We start from the raw sequence: 25,371 nt of genomic DNA, 5'->3' as shown, positions 1-25,371 counted from the left end.
GGGTGGCAAATTGGCTTTGCAAATGGCCTATTTTTGTCCACACGGCAAAGATATGGGCGTGTGTCTCAGCCGTGTGCGACACAGGGTCATGCTACACAACCGTGTGTCTCCTAGGGTACCCTTCGAATTAAAGTCAGTATACCTTACAGTTTTGACACGACATAGACACACGGGCATGTCTACTGGTCATGTGTGGTACACGGGCTAGAACATGGGCATGTGGTTGGCCGTGCGACGCAAGTCACTAACCCTCTTAGATTTCACATGGCCTGGCACACGGGTGTGTCCTTGGCCGTGTGATGCAAGTCAGTATGTATGCCCTGTTTTCACACGGTCTGTGACACGGGTGTGTCTGGTAGCCATGTAAGGTACAAGGCCTGTTCACACGGGCATGTGACCCTTAAATTAAAGAAAATTTTCTATGTTTCCCAAAGTTTGCAAATAATATCGATTTAGTCCTAAAACATTTCTAAGCATGATTTAAGGTCTCGTAAGACCTTATAAGGGACAATGTGATTCATTTAAATGGATTTTGATTATAATTCCATAAATATTTGTGAATGTGGTGTGTTATCCAGTAATGCCTCGTAACCCTATTCTGGCGTCAGATATAAGTTAGGGGTGTTACATTTAATCGGTATCAAAGCTACGGTTTAGTCGATTCTAGGACTAATGTAGCATGTGCAAGTCTAGCTATACATGCCATATATATATACTGCGATAGTGGGATGATTCCTGACAGCTAAAATGTGTTTTTATATAGCAAATGGATCCTGATCGAGTAATAGCTGACAATGTGGAAAGTAATGCTCCTACTTCTATTCAAGGGGTAGCGCCGGCTGATTCTAGGCGGATTTCAAGTAGTCAAGGGGGAGAGGCTAAGTAAGGCTTCTTCCAAATGATGAGTGAGTGGTTCACGGAGTTCGTTCGAATGAATCTAGCTACTCAATAACTTCCACCCCCACCTGTTCCTCAACAAGTTCCAGTTGTGCCGCAAGTGATAGATCTAATTCGATTGAGTAAGTCGCCAGTAGATAAGATACGTAAACACAGGGCCAAAGAGTTTTGGGCTACAGTTGATGATGACGCAGAAAGAGTTTTGGGCTACAGTTGATGATGACGCAGAAAGGGTTGAGTTCTGGGTCGAGAACACAATCAAAGTATTCGAGGAATTGTCCTGTACACCCGAAGAATGTATTAAATGTGTTGTATCGTTGTTGAGGGATAATGTGTACCATTGGTGGAAAACGTTGACATCAGTGTTTCCTAAAGAACGGGTTACATGGAAGTTCTTTCATTCAATTTTGAAAGAAATACATCAGTTAGTGATTTCTTGACCAAAAACATAAAGAGTTTCTAGAGTTGAAACAAGGTCGGATGATAGTGATAAAGTATGAAAAAGAGTTCATACGTTTAAGCAAGTATGCTCGGGAGTATGTATCTATTGAGAACAGCCCGATTTAGACCCTATTTGGCACGGTGGTTTCAGGACCACGAATTCGAGTTAGAAAAATATTTAAAAATTATTTACAGTGCTTATTATGTGTGACTTTATATGTGTGAAAGTTTAGTGATTTAATTTTGTCATTTGAGTGCCCGATTTAATAAAAAAGGCTTAATCGCGTAAAATGAAAATTTGATAGTTAAATGTAAAAGGGTCGAATTGTTGTTGTCTTTTTAAATTGAAGCATTTATGTTGCAATTATGCCATTGATTATATGAATGGAGGGTAATGTCATGTAATATATAGTTTTGTTATTAAATCATTAAGGTTAAATATGTAAATTTATTAATATGTTAATATATCATGAAACATAAAATAATCATAATGCATTCATCTTTTGTTTTTGGTGACCAAAACACTAAAAGAAAAGAAAGAAACAAGCCTAAGGTACTCGACCTTTGTTAAACTCAATCAAGGTATGTAACTAGCTCGGTTTTTGATAATTTTTACGTTTTTGAGATCATTGCAATGTAATGTATAAACCCCATGCTTGAATTTCTGGTTTTGATGAATATTTTGAGTTATGCCATTGATGAATATTTGAGTTTTGTGATGTTAGTTGATGAATTATGAAAGATATGTTTTGAATTGATATGTTTTGTATTGGTGTTTTCATGATTTTAAGTAATTAGGGTTAAATTGCAAAAATAATAAATTAAGGGACTAAAATGTGAAATAAATGAAATGTATGGACTTGTATGAACATGGGTAGTATTCAACCTAAGCATGGTATGTGCAAATTTTGCATGTTTTGTGTTTTGTGCAATTTGGACTAAATTGTAAAAAGTGTAAAATGTCAGGGGTAAAATATGTTTAATTTGAATATGTTTAGATAAGAACCAAAGATATCGGATTTGAATCGAGGGAAAACCAATTTTGTCGACTAGTCATTCCGTCCTCATTACCATTGTCTGAGGTAAGTTTATAAGCAAATTAATGATGTTAGTTTTGAATATATGTGAATTTAAAATGCTGAATTGAATTTTATGAGTATATATATGTGATGGCCGAATGGTTATATACATGGAAGCAATGTGTATAAGTTCGTTTCAACCGAGTTACGACGTCCAAAAGCCCCATACGAACCTTAGGAATAGCTAGGATACATATGTCATAACATAGGATTTTTGATATGTGTTCTCGTGCATCGATATATGTGGATGTGTGTAAGATCATGTCTAGGACATTAGCATCGTATTTGATTCGTGTAAGATCATGTCTGGGACATTACCATCGTATTTGATTCGTGTAAGACCCTGTCTGGGACAGTGGCATTGATATAAGATAGTATATAAGACCACGTTTGGGACGTCGACATTGTATGATAAATGTGATTATCCGAGTATCCTATTTAATTCCGAATGGTTCAACAAGAAATGATAATTGTGATTAACTGTGTAAAACGAGTAAAGGTGATCAGGTATGTAATAACCTACTCCTTATTTGCAATAAGGTAAGTTGGTTACTTGATTTGTGTTGCAAATCAATTATGATGTAAATGAAAAATTAAATGTATTTATGAAATGTATATTCGGCTAAAGGATTTGTATAGTGATATTATAAATGTGATTTTATGCAAATATATAAGAATGATTATATTCGGTCTTATTAGTGTATGTATATGATTTTATGTATATTAGGTTATACAACGGTATCATGGTTTTGAAATTTAATGTTACTTTGATAATAGATATATGTATATTCGGCCAAGGTAAAATTTGTACATGGAAGTATATGTTATTTATGAAATTGTAATCTTGAAAATAAAAGTGATCATGATAGTATAAATTAGTTTCGTTAAATTGAGTTGAAATTGATATGACTTACTAAGCTATGATAGCTTACTTTATGTGTTTGTTTGCATTGTTTTATAGATTTTGGAATCAAGTTACGAGCTCAGGGATCATCGTCAAAGTATATCACACTATCAACCATCTTCGGTATTTATTAAGCTGAATTTTTGAACTTATGGCATGTATAGGCTGGATTATATTTTAAAATGTTGGATTTTTATTTATGTATATATATAAGCCATGCGAAAAATGGCTTGTTTATTTTGTTAGAATCAGTTTCAAGGTTTGAACAACTTATGAGTATATTTGGTTGTGGTTTTGATGTTCCGGCCAATATATATATATGTGAATCATGGTTGATACATGTGCTAACGGTGATAAGGTTATGCCAAAGTATATGTGTATAGTATATTTGTTTTGAAGTGAAATTGTGGTTGTATATTTTGTTGAGTGATTTACATGATTTATAAGTGGGATATATTAGGTAAATGATTATGATTTGAAGTGTTGATATTCGCTTGTGGAATGAAATAGATATAAATAATAGTTTATTTCCTTTGATCATTGAATATAAATGAGATGTTAAGCATAATGAACAGCTTGTGAAATGACTATGTTTAGATTTGGCAAACAAAGTGAATTAGCTTTTAATGGATGTTAGATAATTGGAGTAACATGTATTTGTGATTAAAAGTGGATTTTTTTGACTATATATGTTTATATATGTATTTAGCTTAATATGGCAATAACATATTAGTTTTGATATGACTTGTGTTATTGTGTAATAAGTCATAATAGCATGTTAGTAAATTCGGTTTTGGTATGCTAGAATGTTGGACAAATAGTTTTTAAGTATTATATATATTTGATGTGTTGATGTGAAAGGTAAAATAATATGCTTGATTATTGGTTTAATTCTTTGAAATGTTTCATGCTGTTAAATGATATAGCATAATGGAAGTTGACATTAAATAGGTATATGTATTTAGTATGTTATATATGTTTGGCTAAAGCTTTAGTAAATGACTTTATGAATGGTAACTTAAGTTATTTTAAAAAAAAAATGATATTTTTAAACAAGATGATTTGATACAAGTTGATATGTGGCTTTGTTATTGTATTTTAATTATTAAGTAAATCTTATATGATAATTAATAAGTTGTATAATATGGTTTGTTTTTTATTTGATATGGGAATATACATAAGCTTAGTAATAAGCATGCAAAATAGGTGTACTTTTCATTGATATATGTGTTTTGTTCAGTAATACCTCATAACTCCATTCCGGCAACGGATACGAGTTAGGGGTGTTACAGAAATAATGTGCAAACGATTTGTTAATGGGTTGAATGAAGATATAAAGCTGCTAGTCGGGATACTTGAATTGAAGGAATTTGTAGTATTCGTTGAGAGGGCTTGTAAAGCCGAGACCTCAGTAAAGAAAAGATAAAGGCTAATTCAGAGGTAAGAGATTCGAGGAAGAGATCGATGAGTAAATCTTATCATTCATTGTCGAAAAAGTTTAGAGACTATTTTAAGCAATTGACAGCTTCAACGGGATATCAGAATAGAGATTGAGGGAAGCAATAACCTTAAAGCTCAAGCCACATCAGTATCGAGTGTTGGCAATGTAAAAGATGCTAAACTTGAGATATAAACAGTGTAGAAGACGATAATAGAGATTGTTGGGTGAAAAAAATAGAACTTGTTACAGTTGTGGTTCACGAGATCACTTTATTAAACATTGCCTAGAGTTAGCCGAAAACGATAATGCTCAGAACACGAGGCCGAGTAACACTGCAGTTAGAGGTAGACCACCTAGAAACACGGGAAATGTGAGTTGTGGTAAAGGTGTGACAAGAGACACTACTGCGAGATCTAATGCTAGAGCACCTGCACGAGCCTACGCTATTCGCACTTGCGAAGAAACGCCATCTCCAGATGTTATTACCGATACTTTTACTCTCTATGATACCAAAGTTATTGCATTGATAGATCCAGGATCAACTCATTCCTATATATGTGTGAATTCAGTATCCAGTTAGACTTTGCCTGTTGAGTCTACTGAATTTGTAATTAGAGTATCGAACCCCTTAGGCAAGTGCGTGTTTGTTGATAAAGTGTGCAACAACTGTCCATTGATGATTTGGTATAATTGCTTTTCGGCCAATCTAACGTTGTTGCCATTTGGCGAGTCTGATAAAATCCTGGGTAGGGATTGGCTAACATTGCACGATGCTGTTATGAATTGCAAAAGACAAACGATAGATTTGAGATGTCAGAATAATGAGATTATCTGAATTGAGTCAGATGATTTGAATGGTTTGCCAGCAGTGATTTCATCGATGTTAGCTCAGAAATATGTGAGAAAGGGTTGTGAAGTTTACTTGGCTTATGTGCTTGATACGAAAGTGACTGAAAAGAAGATTGAATCAGTGCCAGTTGTGTATGAGTATCCAGATGTATTTCCTGAAGAGTTACCGTGTTTACCACCGATTCGAGAGGTTGAATTTGGTAATGAGTTAATGCTGGGTACAATGCTGATATCGATACCTTCATACAGAATGGCACCAATAGAGTTAAAAGAATTAAAAACTCAGTTGCAAGAATTAACTGATAAATGATTTACACGATCGAGTTTTTTGCCTTGGGGTGCTCCCGTATTGTTTGTGAAAAAGAAAGATGGCACGATGAGAATGTGTATAGACTACAAACAACTCAAAATTGACGATTTGTTTGATCAATTGAAAGGGGCTACAATATTTTCAAAGATAGATTTGAGATCGGGTTATTACCAATTGCGAGTTAAAGACTCTGATGTGCCGAAGACTGTATTCAGAACTAGGTATGGTCACTATGAATTCTTAGTTATGCCTTTTGGACTGATACTGTCTTTATGGACTTAATGAACCGTATTTTCATACCGTACCTAGATAATATTTTGATCTTTTTGAGAGATGAAACTGAGCATGCCAAGTATTTGAGAATTGTATTGCAGACTTTGCAAGATAAACAGTTATATGCAAAGTTCAGTAAATGTGAATTCTGATTGCGTGAGGTTGGTTTTCTGGGGCATATTGTGTCAGCATCGGGGATCTGAGTCGATCAGACTAAGATTTCTGCAATAATAGATTGAAAGACTTCAAAAAATGTATCTGCAGTCTGCAGTTTTCTGGGACTAGCTGGCTACTATAGACGGTTTGTAAAAGGCTTTTCGATGATTACGACTCTGTTGACGAGATTACTTTAGAAAGATGTAAAGTTTGAGCGGTCAAATAAATGTCAGAAAAATTTTGATCAGCTGAAAGCTCTTTTAACTGAAGCTCCAGTGTTTGTACAACCAAAATTGCGTAAAGAATTTGTGATCTATAGTGATGCATCGTTGAATGGTTTGGGCTATGTGTTGATGCAGGAAGGCAAAGTTATAGCTTATGCCTTGAGACAGTTAAAACCGTATGAAAAGAATTACCCGACACACGATTTAGAGTTAGCAACCATTGTGTTTGTGTTAAAGATTTGACGACATTATCTATTAAGTGAGAAATGCCATGTTTACTCCAATCACAAGAGTTCGAAATATTTGATGACTCAGAAAGATTTGAACTTGCAACAACAGAGATGGCTAGAATTGTTAAAAGATTATGAGTTAGTGATTGATTATCATCCGGGAAAGGCTAATGCTGTTGTTGATGCTTTGAGTCAAAAATCCCTATTCATTTTACATGTGATGAACACTTAGATAGTTTTGTGTAATGATGGTTCAATTGTAGCTAAAATGAAAGCGAGACCATTATTTATATAGCAAATTAGTGAAGCTCAGAAGGTTCATAATGAAATGTTAGCTAAAAGAGCTCAGTGTGATTAGAACCCTGATTCAGAGTTTCAAGTTGATTCAAATCACTATTTAAGATTCAAAGCCCGAATATGTGTTCCAAGAAATTTAAAGTTGATTTAGAAGATTTTGAATGAAGCACATAGTAGTCGTTTATCTTTCCATTTGGGAAGCATCAAAATGTATAACGAATTGAAACTGCTTTATTGGTGGCTTGGTATGAAACGTGACATTTCAGAGTTTGTTTCTAAATGTTTGATTTGTCAGAAAATTAAAGCTGAGCATCAAGTGCCGTCTAGTTTATTACAGTCGATTATGATTCCCGAGTGGAAATGGGATAGAGTGACTATGGATTTTGTTTCAGGTTTACCCCTATCTCTGAGTAAGAAAGATTCAATCTGGGTTGTTGTTGACAGCTTGACAAAATCAGCTCATTTCATTCCGGTACGAACTCGCTTGAAAAGTTAGCTGAGTTCTATATCTCTGAGGTTGTGAGGTTACACCGAGTACCTGTTTCTATTGTTTTGGATATAGATCCAAGATTCATATCGAGGTTTTGGAAGAAATTGCAAGATGCAACTGGGTACAACACTACATTTTAGTACCACATTTCATCCGCAGACGGATGGTCAATCTGAGCGAGTTATTTAGATACTCGAGGATATGTTGAGATGTTGTATTCTTGATTTTGAAGGGACGTGGGAAAAATATTTGTCGTCGATTTAATTCGCGTATAACAACAGTTTTCAATCGAGTATTAAAATGGCATCGTACGAAGATTTATAAGGTCAGAAGTGTTGAACACCATTGTACTGGACAGAGCTTAGTGAGAATAAGATTCACGAAGTTGATCTGATCAAAGAAACAAAAGAAAAAGTGAAAATAATTTGTGATAGTTTGAAAACAGCATCAGATCCTCAAAAATCATAGGCAAACTTGAAACGGAAAGATATTGAGTTTGATAAAGTGTTTTTGAAAGTATATCTGTAGAAGAAAATACTTCGACTTTTTCGTAGAGGCAAATTGAGTCTGAGATTCATTGGGCCATATAAGATTATCGAGGAAGTTGGACTAGTTGCTTATTGGCTAGAATTGCCATCTACATTAGAAAAGATTCATAACGTGTTTCATGTATCGATGCTACAAAAATACAGATCTGATCCTTCACATGTTATTTCCCCGACCAAAGTTGAGGTTCAGTCAGATTTATCATATAGTGAAGAACCGATCCAAATTCTAGCTCGTGAGATCAAAGAGCTGAGAAATAAAAGAACAGCGTCAGTAAAATTATTATGGCATCGACACGAAGTTGAAGTAGCTACGTGGGAACTCAAGGATGCTATGAGAAAGCAAAATCCAAACCTATTCGATGGTAAGATTTTCGGGGACGAAAATCCTTAAGGGGGAGAGTTGTAATAGCCCAGTTTTAGCTAAATTAGAACAGTGGTTTCAGGACCACGAATCTGAGGTCGTAAAATTATTTTAATGTTATTTCCAGTGTTTATAGTATGTGAATATATATGTGTGAAAATTTTGTGAGCTAATTTTATCATTTAATAGCTCAATTTAAGAAAAAGAACTTAATCGCGTAAAATGAAAAGGTTGCATTCTAATTACTAAAGGTGTTTAAGTGTTATGAGACAATAAATTAAAGGTCCGTATGATGTTATTATACTATTAGTAGCTTGAGTGGACTATTATGGACACATATTAATTAGTTTTCATGTTTATTAACTAAGGTTAAATTTGTAAATTGGTTATTAATGTTAATAAAAATAAAAAAATTAAAAATTAGCTTTATTATCATCATCTTTGCAGAAATTGAGAAGAAGAATATCACCATTTTATGGCTTGAGATTTTGACACTTAGAAGCTTGATTAAGGTATGGTTTTGACTTAGTTTTTTATGATTTATACATTTTTGTGATCGTTGCTTTGAGTACTAGCTAGCTCGTGCCCTAATTTTTAAGTTTGTTGGTGATTTTGTAAAATGCCATTGATGAATCCATGAGCTTTTGAATGTTTGATAATGGAAAATGATTATTTGTTAATAGATTTTAAGGTTTTGGAAAGTGATTTTTGACAAAAATGTAAAATAGAGACTAATTTATGACAAGTGTAAAATGTGTGGTTAAATGTATGAAATATTGATAAATATGGGTTGTTATGGAGCCTATAGATAATCGGCTAGCTTGGGTTTAGTTGAAATTGTTGTAAACTGTGTTTTTATGAAATAGGGACTAAATTGAAAAAATATGAAATTATAGGGGTTAATGTGTAAAATGTCCCAAATTGTGTATTTCGGGTGAAATTGAATGAATTGGTGATTAAATGGGTTAATTTTGAATACATATAGATTAAGAAAAGAGGAACTCGGACTTAGATTGAGGTAAAGATAAAGTACTTGACTAATCGGCTAGTTCCAGCGTTTTTATGTCCGAGGTAAGTTCGTACGTGATAAACATTGATACAATTATGTTTTTAATGCTTTAATACTACATTAATTGTATATATGTGAATACGATTGTTCACAATAATGAATCGACTAAGTTTGGCACTTAGTGTACGATTCGAGATAGCTTCGGCTATATAAAGCACTTACCATGCGAATTGGAATAGCTTCGGCTATATGTGGCACTAAGTGTGCGATATTGAAATAGCTTCTGTTTAATGTGATAGCACTAAGTGTTCGATATAGTTACAACTTCGACTAATCATTTACGCACTAAGTGTGTGAGTCTTAGAGCATTGAAAGATTTCAAAATGATTTAATGTATTGAACAAAGAGGTGATAATGAAATAAATAAATATGGTAAAGTACAGGTACGTACGATACATATGTGGTAGTTGATACTATGTGTATGAAGCTTGATGAATTTGTATATACATGATAAATGGTCATGGATTAGAATTGAATGATGATATAAGAACTACTAAGTGTCTATTACTTGATGATTTGTATATTATGAATTATTGAGTATTTTTGGTACGAACTTACTAAGCTACGAAGCTTACTATGTGTGTTATTTGTCTTTGTTTATAGATTACCGAAGCTAGCTCAAACTCGGGGATCATCGGGAAACATCATCGCACTATCGATCGTCTCGTTGGTACTTTTGAAGCTTTATATATATAGTATATGGCATGTGTATGCTAGTTTCATTTTGGTATATTTTAGGTTATGATATTTGGCTTGTAAATGTTGACATGTATTTGGCCATTTAAGTTGGTTTGAATTATGTGTTTATTATGTGATATATGTAATGTATATAATGTCTTATGTGATGGTTATAAGTTTGTTTATGTAACTAGTGGTTATATGGTAAGCTAATGCTACAATAAAGATATGTTGTAGCTTGACTTTGAGGTGATAAAATGGTATATTTTGAAGCATGAAATAGGTGATAAATTGATGGGTAAATGCATTTAGAACTTATGCAAGTTTGATGATTTTTGCATATTGAAATGGTTTGTTTTGGTTATGGAATTTAGTAATTGAAATGGTTGTGAATAGATGGCATGATATGTGTGTGAATTGGTATGTTTTGGTTGCCTATATATATGTTGAAATGATACCATTTTGATGGTTAAGTGTGCAAGGGTGGCAAATTGGCTTTGCAAACGGCCTATTTTTGTCCACACGGATAGAGACCCGAACGTGTGTCCAAGACGTATGCTACACATGGTCATGCCACATGGCCGTGTGTCCCCTAGGGTACCCTTCGAATTAAAGTCAGTATACCCTATAGTTTTGACATGGCCTAGACACATGGGCGTGCCTGCTAGTCGTGTGTGGCACACGGGCTATCACATGGGCATGTGGTCGGCCGTGTGACCCAAGTCAGTAACCCACTTGGCACACAGGCATGTCCTTGGCCATGTGGTGCAAGTTAGTATGTATGCCCTATTTTCACATGTTCTGTGACACGGGTGTGTCTGGTAGCCATGTAAGGCACACAGCCTGTTCACACGAGTGTGTGTCCCATAAATTAAAGGAAAGTTTCTATGTTTTTCAAAGTTAAAAAATAATATCGGTTTACTCCCAAACCACTTCTAAGCATGATTTAAGTCTCGTAAGACCTTATAAGGGACAATGTGATTCATTTAAATGGATTTTGATTATAATTGCATAAATATTTGTGAATGAGGTGTGTTATCCGGTAATGCCTTGTAACCCTATTCTGACATCGGATACTGGTTAGGTATGTTACATGCAAGCATTTATGGAATTGAAGACGCGATTGATCACAACACCAAAAATCACTACACCAGAATAGACCTTACCATTCGAATTAATGTGTGATGCAAATGACTTTGTGGTAGGAGTAGTCCTGGGACAAAAAAAAGCCAAGGTATTTCATGCTATATACTATGCTAGCCGTATGCTGACAGATTCACAACTAAAATTACACCACCACTGAGAAGGAGCTATTTGTTGTAGTATTTAATTTTTACAAATTTACAGTTTATATTGTTGACACTAAAGTCACAATGTATAAAATCATTCTGCTATCAAACACTTAGTTACCAAGAAAGATGCTAAACCCAAATCAATTTGATGGATATTGCTGCTGCAAGAATTTGATCTAGAGATTAAAGATAGGAAGGGCAAAGACAATCAAGTGGCTTATCACTTATCATGCCTGAAAGTAGGAAATGAAGACGGTAATATTCAGTTGATTAAAGATAAATTCCCTGATGAGCAATTGCTGGTTGGCATGACATTACCATGATATGCTGACATTATTAATTTTTTGGTCAACGGATTGTTGCCACCTGCGCTTTGTCGTCTTGGAAGAAAGAAATTCGTCCATAATGTTAAGTAGTACTACTTGGATAAGCCATTCTTATTCAAACAATATGCAGATCAGATCATTAAAAGATGTATTCCAAATGATGAAATCCAGAGTATTCTGCATCACTGTCATTTAGCACCATATTGAGGCCTTTTGGGGGGTATATGAAGTGCTGTAAAAGTTCTCTAGTTTGGTTTTTATTGGCCAACAATGTTTAAAGAATCTCATGAATTCTGTATGGCATGTGATCGCTGCCAAAGGACTAGTGATCGTGAGGTTTCGTGATAGGATTTAAATATTTATAATTACTCGTCCTTGAACTAACTATTATCGCGATGTAGGCAAGTGTACCTATCGAATAGTAGTATAGTTTTAGCAAGACCGGATTGTCGAACCCAAAGGAACTAAAAGTACTAGTAATGGCTGTCTTTTTATTATCTAGCCTAAGAATAAAGAGGTTTTTGTTTTAACTAACTAATTATCTAAACCAAGAACACAGAGAGAATGGAATTGGGGAATTGCTTTTTGACAAATCGATTGAATGAAGACAATACCTGAGGAAAAATCCACCTAGACTGTACTTGTTGTTCTGGCTCTGAATGGGACAATTTATTCATTTAACTTGTTCCATAGATATCCCTAAGTTATGTTATTATCCTTATTCAAGACTAATAACGTCTAATCCCTAGATTGAATAACCGAGACTGTTCTCTAATTAACACTCTAGGGTTGCACTAACTCGATCTATGGAACCCTTTATTAGGTTTCACCCTAATCCGGCAAAATCTTGTCACCCTATGTCTAGGCGCGCAATCAACTCCGCTTAATTATGACAAATGTACCCTTAGACAGGGTCTATTCCTCCTTTGAATAAGAGCTTATCTTGAATCGATGTCCTGGGATATCAGAGCAAGAATTAAGGACACATAATTAAGAACAAGTCAAATATTTATCATACAATTTAGAAAATAATAACAAGATTCGTCTTAGGTTTCATTCCCCTTAGGTATTTAGGGGATTTTGTTCATAACTAAATAAGAAAACATCTCAGAATAATAATGAATACAAAACATAAAGAAAACCCAAAACTCCTGAAGGGGAATTGAGGAGAGATCTTCAGTCTTGATGATGAACCTGACTTCTGAGATGAATCAATCGGCTTTCTTGGAGTAATTCCTTACCCCCTACTCCGTCCTCCTTTTCTTCCTTCTCTAGGGTGTATTTATAGGCTCTGGAATGCCTAAAAGCCCTCAAAATTAACCTTTTCTGAACTAGACTCAACTTGGGCTCATTAGGGACACGCCCGTGTGTGATTACTTCAGGCCGTGCTTGAGCCCGCCAAATTGACACGGTCGTGTGGTCTGCCTGTTTGAGGAGGTCCAGGTCGTGTTGATTTCGTATTTTGGCCCATTTTCTCCATTTTGGCCCGTTTCTCGTTCCTTCACTCTCCTATGCTCTCCTAAGTGTAAAACAAGAAATTAAAGCATTAGGAGCATCAAATTTACCAATTCTAATGGAAAATCATCCATAAAATGCATTAAACATGGGGTAAAAATATGTATAAATTATGGTTTATCAAATACCCCCACACTTAAGCATTTGCTTGTCCTCAAGCAAAATTCTCAACTCATAATCAAAATAAATTATTCTCAACTTATAATTTCTATCGATAATATCTCATAATAATCCATAGGTAATCATACATTGAGAATTCAACTAAAAGAACATAAAAGTTTCAAACATTCCAAGTTAAGTATTTAATCATGCAAACATAGGTGTCTCTCCTTATTTAAGTAATTACCTTTGATTCAGAATATCACAAAGTTTCACATCCTCACTACAGATTCACTCAAATCACTCGAGGTGTTTAAGGACAATAAATGAAGCACTCAATAGTCAATAATGAAAAGTCATTACCTTAGGCTTGCATGAAAATCAAATCTCCACCACTATAATTTAAGATGATACATCAATCAAAAAGGTCTTTAGAGGGTTGCAATGAGGTTTGGTTAGGGGGTGTGGTCACAAGATGAAAGAAAGGGTTAGAATCGATATTGAATTGAAAAATTACCTAACTAGAAAAAGGGTTAATCATCACTTGCGTACAACAGAGCTTCTTCTCAAACTAAGGAATTTAACTTCTGAAGCTTACAAACAGAAGATCACTACTAATATGTATACTTTTTTTAAGAACAAGTCAAATTACAGAGTAGAATAAAACATAGCTAAGCAACTATTTCAATTCAAATCTCGACAAAAATGGGGCTTAAATTAATTTAGGGGATTTCAACAATAATGGGTTAAAGGTTAATATTAAGGGTAATACAAGAAATGGCTTGTTAGGCTCAAGGGGGTTTACTAGGGGTTAATCGTGGAGATAGGCTTTTTATGGCATGAGTGGGTTAATCCTAAGTTCCTTAATCATTTTGACATATCAAATCAATGGTGTGGTCTCGACATGCATAATCAAGCAAGTTCTAGAATAACAGTTCAATACTGATGCACTCAAAGTAATAATAAAAGTGAGCATGAAAAGAATTAATAGATGCTCAAAAGGCTCAAAATCTCACAAAAATTATGGCTTTTTGATGTTTAACAACTTGTGAATTCCAACTCAAAGTAATACCTAAACTTTGGGGAAACAACCTAAGATTTTAAGTTCTTAAAAATCAACTCATCATGCTTGATTCTCTAATGTCTTAAAGTTTAAACAATCAATGCATAATTTCCTATTTTTTAATTGAAGATATATCAATCAAAATCATAAATCGATTAAAATTTATCCTAAATATGATATGAGAGCTTTTTAAGAGAACAAGGCAGTCATTCAGGGATTTTTCTGATAATGAAATAAATACCCCCCACACCTAAGATGTACATTGCCTTCAATGTTCAAAGATAGATATTAGAGTATAAAAATAAGATAGGGAGAGAAGTGAAACTTCCTGTATGATGAATTCCTCGAACTGGAGTTCTTGAGAGTAATCAGTTCGAGAGTGGAGGAGGATACTCCGGCGGTCGTAAAGGTTCATTAGGCCATAAGTCCTACGCCAAAAGGATATTATCTCTAGTGGTAGCTATGGTCGTGGGCGAGCAGGACATATAAGTCGTGGAGAACCTTTCTTGGTGGAGTTTTAGTTCCTATGTGATGATGAGCTTAAGAGCTCTATATAACTGTGATAAAATTAGGAACTTTTTAGGGGATATTAGGAGGAATAATTACTCAAAAAGAAATAACCGAAATTAATAAGTAAAAATAAAATTTCTAAAATCTAATAAAAATAAAAAGTAGTTTTAATAAAAATTAAAAACATAAAATAATAAATAAATGTTTTTAAACATCTTCATCGCTAGATGGTTCGCGAGGTGGGACTAGCGATGAGATGTGGAGGTGCTGACAAATCTGTTGTAGAGTAGCATCAATGTTGTCAAATCGTTGAAAACACTGCTGCTCGAATCGAGCGAGGTGCTCAGAAATGTTAGCATATGAAGCCACCGCATGAATTGGACGAGACGGTGGTGGCGTCTGAGTCAGTGGATCCTCGTGCTGTGGGGGGACATTAACAGGAATGTCCTCGTAGGCCGCCTCCTCGGTAGATTGGGCGAGACAATACTAGGGAGGGTAGGTTCCTCGGCGCCTCTCGATTATCCTCATGCTAAGCATGCTCGAGATGCCTTGTGGAGACATCTGGCCAATGAGGGTGAGGGATGATTATTGGGTCGCGGTGTTGAGGAGCTCGAAGTGTCGCGCCAGTCGAGTCACGTAGGGGCTAATGGAGATGACCCCCTTCAGATACCGCTCCATCTGGTGCTGAATCGTGAAGGCGATGAAATAGGCAAGGTCGATGACGTGCCCGTGTGACATGCACCATAAAAAGTAGGCGTCGTGAGTGTTGACAACGCCAGTGCTCTCTCGCCTCCCTGTAATTGTGTGAGCCAAAATGGCGTGTAGGTACCTTAGGGATGGTGGGAGAAATGTTGCCTTGGAGCGGCTAGGATTGTAGGAGGCTGTGCCAGGGGCCAAAGTGTGCCAACAGTTCAAGGGAGAGAAATGTATGTGGCGAGTGAGTGCATCTAAGTCATTCTCTTCCTTGAACTCCTCCATATATAAATCCAATACTGTACCAAATTCTGGGACGCTGAGCTGGCGGACTAATCCGCCTAGGCAAAATTGCACCGTGCCGGGATCATCATAGTTCGTCATTATGGTCTGGAGATGGAACGTTGAGCATAGTTCCATTGTGAGATCGAGCTATGTTGGTTCGATGATCCCAAAGAACAACTCCCAAGGGTCGGTGGTTAAGAGGGCCCGAATCACATCACCCAACTGAACTTGTTCTAAGGCGGCCCAGTCGATGCAGTGGCCTATAATTAAAGGTCAGGCCCGAAGTATCTGGAAAAGTTCTTCCTAAGGCCCACGGGGAAACTGTAGGAGGGTGTGACGAATTTTCGCGATTGGACCCGCAAAAGATGACGCTCCTTTTCGTTTCTTGGAAGCAGGGATAGCGGCCTTCTTTCCTCTTGAAGACGACATTAAAAGCCCGTAATATAAAGAATAAGAATAATAGGTAAACAAATTCGAAGAAGTAAAAAGTCATGAATTTGAACTAACTATTTTAGCCAAGACTACTAATATGAAGATAACTCAACCAAAATAACAATGAGAATTTGAATAGAAATGTAATGGGTATAAGGTTTTCCTAATCTCAATTTAACACGGAATGTATGATAACTAACCTAGGAATGCAAATTAAATGATATACATTGGCATGGTAATAGCATGAGAAGAAGCATAGTAGTGTCATGACTAACCTAAGAATGCAAATTAAATGATAGAATAATGAGCAAAATGAAGAATAGTTCAAAAGATATGAAGATTATGTTGATACTAAGCATTAGAAATATGTAAAATAGAAGTGAAAGGAGTAAACAAACAATAGGGGAGAGAGATTGAGTGTCAAAAATAGAGTGGGAAGCGGCGCATGGGCATGGCAGGGAGGCCATGTGGAGTTGCAGTGGCTAGGGTTAGGGTTTTTGAATGGGAAAGAAAGTGAATAGTGCAGGGTATTTATAGATTTTTGGGCCACACAGCCAGGGCATACGCCCGTGTTCCCCAATTTCAGCCACTTTGTTTCATGTTTTTCCTATTTGGGCGCTTCTGAAATTCGTCCCACGCCCGTGTACCTCAGGCATGTGGGTTCACACGGCCGTGTCGCATGATCATGTCTAGCTTCGTTTGCTTCTCCCGCGCCAGTGTGGGAAATCCCCACGCCCGTGTCAATCTAACAGGTTCGACCATGGGTGAGAGACACGGGCGTGTCGCATGCCCGTGCTAATTTCTCAGTTTCAACCACGGGTCTTCCACACGGGCGTGTCGCACCCCTGTGTTGTTTTGGCAGGCTCGACCACGACCATGTCTCATGACCATGGCGTTTTATCGTAGCCCATGTTTGGGGAAATCCTTGCCCTATTTTCACACAGCCATAAGTACGCCCGTGTGCTTGGTCGTGTCTCTATGGAAAACCTGTGTTCGAGAGCTCCATTAGTAAGTTAGATGTTGAAGACTAAATTTTTAAATAAGTTAATACAGTTAGTGCTCGGGTTGCCTCCCGAAAATTACTTATTTATAGTCTAAGCTCAACTTACCTCTCTGTTGAATGATCATAGTGGTTCAAGGAGTTTATACTCCTCATTCCTGCTATCAATCTTAAAATAAGGTTTTAAATGGGTGTTGTTTACCTTAAAAGTGCCGAACTTGGGATGACTCACCTCCACCGTACCGAATGGAAAAATTCTGAGTACCGTAAGAGGGATTTCTTCATTCGGTGTGGTAGTGACAATGTGGGGATCTGCGGCATCTAATAAGACTTTATCTCCAACTTTAAGTTGATTTGGAGAGGTATCAAGCTTGTCTTGGCGTAGTTTCAGTTTATTGTGTGTTCTCAGTTTATGTGTTCGCCATTCATCTAGCTCCTCTATCTGCAGCCTTCGTTTTTCATGAATAGATCCTTTACTATTGTTTGAGAGTGGCTCATGTACTTCCTTCAGACTTATCTCCTGCAAAGTGGGTTGTATCATGTGGTCACTTTTAATAGAATGGTTTAGACGATCACCTTCAATTTCCAATGGGTTGTCAGAGTTGCGAGCTTGAAGGGTGAGTGTTTCGTCTCCTACGAGAAGCGTGAGCTCACCTGTGCCAACATCAATAATTGTTTTAGCAGTTGCTAGAAAGGGCCTTCCCAGAATTAAATGAGTGTTGCTATCCTCCTCCATGTCTAAAACAATGAAGTCAACGGGAAATATAAATTTATCGATTTGTACTAGCACATCTTCAATAATACCCCTAGGAAATCTTATAGTTTTATCTGTTAGTTGAATGCTCATCCTAGTCTATTTGGGTTTCCCAAGACCTAGTTCCTTAAACATTTTATAAGGCATGACGTTGATACTAGCCCCTAAATCAGCTAATGCATTATTAACATCTAAACTACCAATTAAGCAAGGAATCATAAAACTCCCTGGATCTTTTAGTTTGTTCGATTGTTATTTTTAAGAATAGCTGAGCACACTGCGTGTAGCTCCACATGCGATGCCTCATCCAACTTCCGCTTATTTGCTAAAAGCTCTTTTAAGAATTTCATTGCGTTTGGCATCTGCGATAGGGCTTCAATAAATGGTAAGTTAATATGTAATTTTTTTAAGAGCTTAAGGAATTTACCAAATTGTTCATCTGAGCGATCTTTCCTTGTCACGTTGGGTATGGCACACGAGGTTTATATTCGACATTCACCGTTTTATTTTTATTGTTATCTACCTCACTCTGACCTTTGCTTACCACAGTTTCTTGCCTCGGTTCTGGTTCGGGCTCAACAACTCTTTCTACATATTGAATATTAATTACGTTTAGCTGTTCCGTTGGGTTGGGTTTGGTATTACTTGGCAAGCTACCTTGTGGTCGTTCGGAAATTAGTTTGGAAAGCTGGCCTATTTGAGTTTTGAGCCCTTGGGTCGACACTTGTTGATTTTTAAGTGTTGTCTCGGTGTTCTGGAAACGAATTTCTGACACTGAAATAAAATTTGAGAGCATCTCTTCAAGGTTCGGCTTCTTTTCCTGTTGGTAGGGTGGTTGTTGGTAGCCTGGAGGTGGATGTGGTCTTTGATTTCCTTGACCGCTCCACGAGAAATTGGGGTGGTTCCTCCAACCTACATTGTAAGTGTTACTACATGGATTGTTTTGAGGTCGAGGATTATTACCCATGTAGTTTAATTGCCCGTTATCCATGTTGTGGCCATAAGGTTGGCATTCCGAATGGCTTGTTCCACCTCCACTTGCTTCGCGCCGCCTTACTGGGTGAACCTGCAAAGAACTAAGAAAACCATCAATCTTTTTATTTAAGAGTTCGACCTGATTCGAGAGCATAGTGATCGAATTGACGTTATAAACGCCGGCTATTTTCGTTGGCTTTGTCCTCATGACTTGCCACTGATAGTTATTCAGTGACATCTCCTCTATAAACTCATAGGCATCTTCAGGTTTTTTATTATTGATGGTTCCACCAGCAGCTGCGTCAACCATTTGTCAAGTCGAAGGATCCAGGCCATTATGGAACGTTTGAACCTGTAGCCAAAGCGGTAACCCATGGTGAGGGTACCTTCTCAAAAGCTCCTTGTATCTCTCCCATGCATCGTAGAGTGTTTCTAAATCCATTTGCACAAAAGAAGAGATATCATTACGTAATTTAGCCATTTTAGCCAGCAGAAAATATTTTAGTAAAAAATTTTCGGTCATTTGTTCCCATGTAGTAATTGACCCACATGGTAACGAGTTCAACCACTGTTTAGCTTTGTTCCTCAATGAAAAAGGGAATAACCGAAGACGAATGGCATCATCAGAGACACCATTAATTTTAAATGTATCGTATAGTTCTAAGAAGTTGGCTAAATGAGTGTTGGGATCCTCATCCTGCAAACCATCAAACTGAACAAATTGTTGTATCATTTGAATAGTGTTAGGTTTTAATTCAAAAGTATTTGCAGCTACAGCGGGTCTAACTATGCTCGATTAAGTTCTTGTTAAAGAAGGTTTAGCATAATCATACATAGTGCGTGGAGACGGATTTTGATTAGCCGCAATTGCAGGAGGTGGCTGATTGCCTTGGTTTTCAGCCAGCTCTTCGGTTGGGGGTTGAGTATCGTCTTCTTGCACGTTCTCTATGTATCTTAAGCTCAGCCTTAATTCTCTTTGATTTCTGTGAACTGTATGGTCGATTTCTTCGGCAAAAAGTAATGGTCCTGACGGGTTTCTTCTAGTCATAAACTATAAAAACCTGCCAATAGAAGGAAAAAGTAAATTAATAAATAATAATTAAATTAAATTAAACTTCAAGAAAAATAAATGGCTAAAGTAATAAAAATTGAGCGTTCCTAATATCTTAGTTCCCTGGCAGTGGTGCCAAAAACTTGATCGCGAGGTCTTGTGATATGTTTTAAATATTTATAATTACTCGCTCTTGAATTAACTATTATCGCGATGTAGGCAGTGTACCTATCAAACAATAGTATAGTTTTAGTAAGATCGGATTGTCGAACCCAGAGGAACTAAAAGTACTACTAATAACTGTCTTTTTATTATCTCGCCTAAGAATAAAGAGGTTTTTGTTTTAACTAACTAATTATCTAAACTAAGAACGCACAGAAAATGGAATTGGGGAATTGCTTTTGGAAAAATCGATTGAATGAAGACAATACCTAAGGAAAAATCCACCTAGACTGTACTTGTTATTCTGGCTCCGAATGGGACAATTTATTCATTTAACTTGTTCCGTAGAGATCCCTAAGTTATGTTATTATCCCTCTTCAAGACTAATAATGTTTAATCACTAGATTGAATAACCGAGACCTTTCTCTAATTAACACTCTAGGGTTGCATTAACTCGATCTATGGATCCCTTTATTAGGTTTCACACTAATCCGGCAAAATCTTGTCACCCTATGTCTAGGCGCGCAATCAACTCCGCTTAATTATGACAAATGTACTCTTAGACAGGGTCTATTCCTCCTCTGAATAATAGCTTATCTTGAATCGGTATCCTGGGATATCAAAATAAGAATTAAGAACACATAATTAAGAACAAGTCAAATATTTATCATACAATTCAGAAAATAATAACAAGATTCGTCCTAGGTTCCATTCCCCTTAGGTATTTAGGGGATTTAGTTCATAACTAAATAAGAAAACATCTCAGAATAATAATGAATACAAAACATAAAGAAAACCCAAAACTCTTGAAGGGGAATTGAGGAGAGATCTTCAGTTTTGATGATAAATCCTACTTCTGAGATGAATTAATCGGCTTTCTTGCAGTAATTCCTTCCCCCTACTCCGTCCTCCTTTTCTTCCTTCTCTAGGGTGTATTTATAGGCTTTGGAATGCCTAAAAGCCCTCAAAATTAGCCTTTTCTGAATTAGACTCAACTTGGGCTCGGCAGGGACATGCATGTGTGCGATTACTTCAGGCCGTGCTCGAGCCTGCCAAATTGACACGGCCGTGTGATCTGCCCATGTGAGGAGGTCCAGGCCGTGTTGATTTCGTACTTTGGCCCATTTTCTCCATTTTTGGCGAGTTTCTCATTCCTTTCACTCTCCTATGCTCTCCTAAGTGTAAAACATGAAATTAAAGCATTAGGAGCATCAAATTCACCAATTCTAATGGAAAATCATCCATAAAATGCGTTAAATATGGGGTAAAAATATGTATAAATTACGGTTTATTAACTAGAAACCTATCCAGGAGATATGAAATGTCCTTGCAAAATATATTAGAAGTGGAACTCTTTGATGTGTCGGGAATTTATTTCATGGGGCCATTTCCACCCTATTGGGGTAATTTTTACATATTGTTCGTTGTTGACAACGTCTCCAAATAGGTTGAAACTTCTAATATACCTACAAATGATGCCAATTTAGTATTGAAATTTCTTCATAAAAATATTTTTACTCAGTTTGGTATCCCTCGTGCATTAATCAGGGAATTTTTCAGAAAACATAGAAAATTTTCAATACAATAAGGGTCACACGGCCGTATGGCCGGCCGTGTGACTCACATGGCTAAGAGACACACCCGTATCTTAGGTCGTGTGGCCTTTTCAAAATAAGGACACATGGCTATGTCCCAGCTCATGTTTGTGCCCGTGTAACTCTCTCACTTGGTCACACAGTTAAGCCACACGCCCGTGTACTGTAAACTGAAAAATATATAGGATTTTTCCTATATAATTCGTCACGTTTTTACTTAAATTTGTTACTAAAACCAAGTAATTGTTTAATAAGTTAATGAAATATATGACAATATGAAATTGGGACATATAAATTATTATGATGTGATTTTATGCTTTATTATATAGTTTTCATGAAAAAATGGGTTCTTTTATATTAATTTGAGCATATTATATTTTCAATCTATAAAGTGGGACATGCATGATTAAATTAAATAATAAAATATAAAGTTATATTTAATAATTTATTTTAATATATTTCATTAATAAATTGGGTTTTAATTAATTAAGTAAATTGATTAATTAAAGTGGTTAAATTATATTTTTTTGGTCTTCTAAATTATCTACTATTGATGGACAGGTTTAAGAGCTTTATGTTGATTACAAAAACATCCAAATGGAGGACCAAGTCAACCCAAAATTTGGCTGCATGTGGATGTTCATAAATTAAATTTTGGTTTAATTACAGAAGGTCCTTGAAGAGTTGAAGAAATCAGAGATTTACCCGGAGATTTGCAATTGACCGAGTCCTGATCCTGATGATGTTGTGACACTTAAATCAATCAAAACTCATCCACAATCCCACAAATCATGGCCGGCCACTCTTGGATGAATTTTCAAATGATGGACACTCCTATTTTTAGCAAAGCAGCTCCCTTGCCTCACCTATAAATAAGACCCCATTTCTCACTTATCCATCATCCCTCACTCATTCATTATTCTCTCCTCTCTTAACTCTTTTAGATTTCTTTCCCCCTCATGCCATCTTCATCTTTGCATAAGGATTTTTACCAAATTATCCTCTCAAAGAGCCCTTGGTTGGCCACCTCGAAGAGCCATCAGCAAAAAAACAAAGTGAAGGAATGAAGAAGCCCTCGTTAGTCAGAGTCTTGGGTGACAGCCACCTTGATTTGTGTTTAATCTTTCTTTTCTTTAACTTAATTTAAGAATTTTTGCTATGTTTTTACTATTCTTGTTTACAACAATGATAGCTTAATTTTATTTAAGTTAGGATGATTGCTTTGATTAAATAATAATTATTTGATTCATGCTTTAATGTTTGTGCCTCAATCGATCATGCTTTCAATTAAAACCAAGTCTGAATTTCATTCATATGTGATTGAAATGCACCTGAATTAGCTGAGTGATCCTAACCAGATGACCAATAATGGACACATATTTGAAATGTGCATGCTTAATGTAGATCCTAACCCAATTAAATTGCAGGTTAGATAAAAACCCTAACCAGGCTCTGTTATCTGCATAGTTTTTAGATTTGTGTGATTAAACTGTTTCAAACCTAACATGTTCCTCTTACCTCCCACGAATACTAAGAAACCATTAGTAAATAAGGATCAGTAAAATGCGTATTTACTAAATAAAAGATTCCAAAAGGACCTAATGTGGTTTCCAAACTCATGAAAGATCGAGTTGCCATGGAATATTTTTCCGAATATTGATAACATGTTGATAATAATTTGAGTCCTAGATTATTTATGTTATAATTGTTGCTTATTGTGTTAATTATTCTAAAATCTGTTTCATTCATATAGTTTTCATACTTAGGATAACTTGCATTAGGGATCATTGCATTTAGTTTCATATACTTAATTTTTCATCACTTCTCAATTATATTGTTTTTATTTATCAAATTGTTATTATAATTTTACAAATTAAGTGACTTATAAAAAATACAAATCCTGTGGAGACGATAACTCGATACTTACTTATTACTTGATAACGACTGTGTACACTTGCACAAACCCAATCGTTACAAGTTTTTGGCACCGTTACCGGGGATTGTCAACTGTTGCAATAGTCATTCTTTGTGAAATTATTTATTTTCAATTTGGTTATTTCTAACAGTACTAACTTATTCTTATTAATTTTGTGATTTTGTTTTTAGGTGTTTATGAGTATAGATCGGATTATCAATTTACTCCCAGTAGACCTTGAAATTGAGCGAACTTTCAGACAAAGAAGACGTGAATGAACAGCTCGAAGACAAGTCGAGATGGAAATCAGAATCAAGACCAAGGTAATGAAGCCGATCATGTACAAAATCCCATCCTCATTTCTGATGATAGGGATTGATGCATGAGACAATATGCTGTGACATTTTTCAATGAGTTAAATCTAGGAATTAGAAGGCCAGATATTGAGGCAACCCAATTCGGATTGAAACCAATGATGTTTCAAATACTACAACCGGTGGGCCAATTTAGTTGTATGCCCATGGAAGATCCACATCTCCACCTTTGATTTTTTATGGAGATGAGTGATTCATACAAGATAGCCGGTGTAACTGAAGACGCACTGAGGTTGAAGTTTTTCCGTACTAGTTGCGAGATCGAGCACGAGCATGGCTGAATTCATTACCAACAAGTTCCATATCTACATGGCAAGAATTAGTAGAGAGATTTTTGGTTAAGTATTACTCACCTAGCAAAACGCTAAATTGAGGGACGAGATCACAAATTTCCAACAATTGGATGACGAGTCTTTGTATGAGGCTTGGGAGCGATTCAAAGAGTTACTTCGTACGTGTCCTCATCATAGGATTCCTTATTGTATCCAATTAGAGACATTCTATAATGGTCTCAATGCACATACAAGATTAATGGTAGATGCTTCTACGAATGGTGCAATTTTGTGTAAGTCTTATAATGAGGCTTATGAGATCATCGAGAGGATCGCAAGCAACAACTATCAATGGCCAACAAATCGAAAAGCTTCAGGAAGACGTATAGTTGGAGTTCATGAAGTTGATGCTTTCACTTCATTATCAGCTTAGGTATCATCTATTTCCTTTATGTTAAAACAGTTTACTGTTAATAGTGTTAATAATTTTGTAGCTCAGCCACCAAGTCCATTTGAAATAGTTTCTTGTATGTACAGTGGGGAAGGTCATTCTTTCAAGATTTTCCCATTGAATTCTGAGTTAGTGTACTATGTGGGGAACCAACACCAAAATAGGAGTGGACAAGGACCCAGTCCAACTTCTATAATTCTTCATGGCATAATCACCCCAACTTTTCTTAGAGCAACTAAGGAAATGGACCAAACAACAACTTTATGCAGCGTAGACTCAACCAATCTCAAGGGTTTAATCAGCAAGCTCCAAAACCACCTTAAGCTGAGGCATCAAATAGTTTGGAGAACTTTTTGAAAG

General features: G+C 36.1%; 2 non-coding genes across 2 annotated transcripts; one reads left to right on the top strand and one right to left on the bottom strand.

The window, feature by feature from the left end:
- Positions 1 to 19,559: 19,559 nt before the first annotated feature.
- LOC121227368 (small nucleolar RNA R71) lies at positions 19,560 to 19,666 on the top strand. Its single transcript, XR_005924982.1, has one exon. It is a non-coding gene; the product is annotated as a small nucleolar RNA R71 (small nucleolar RNA).
- Positions 19,667 to 24,654: 4,988 nt separating this feature from the next.
- Positions 24,655 to 24,761, bottom strand: LOC121225720 (small nucleolar RNA R71). The gene has a single exon (XR_005923587.1). It is a non-coding gene; the product is annotated as a small nucleolar RNA R71 (small nucleolar RNA).
- Between the last annotated feature and the right edge of the window lie 610 nt (positions 24,762 to 25,371).

Source organism: Gossypium hirsutum, chromosome A03, assembly GCF_007990345.1.
Source record: "Gossypium hirsutum isolate 1008001.06 chromosome A03, Gossypium_hirsutum_v2.1, whole genome shotgun sequence".
Classification (NCBI taxonomy): Eukaryota; Viridiplantae; Streptophyta; class Magnoliopsida; order Malvales; family Malvaceae; genus Gossypium; species Gossypium hirsutum.
This window is presented reverse-complemented; position numbering and strand designations above follow the sequence as displayed.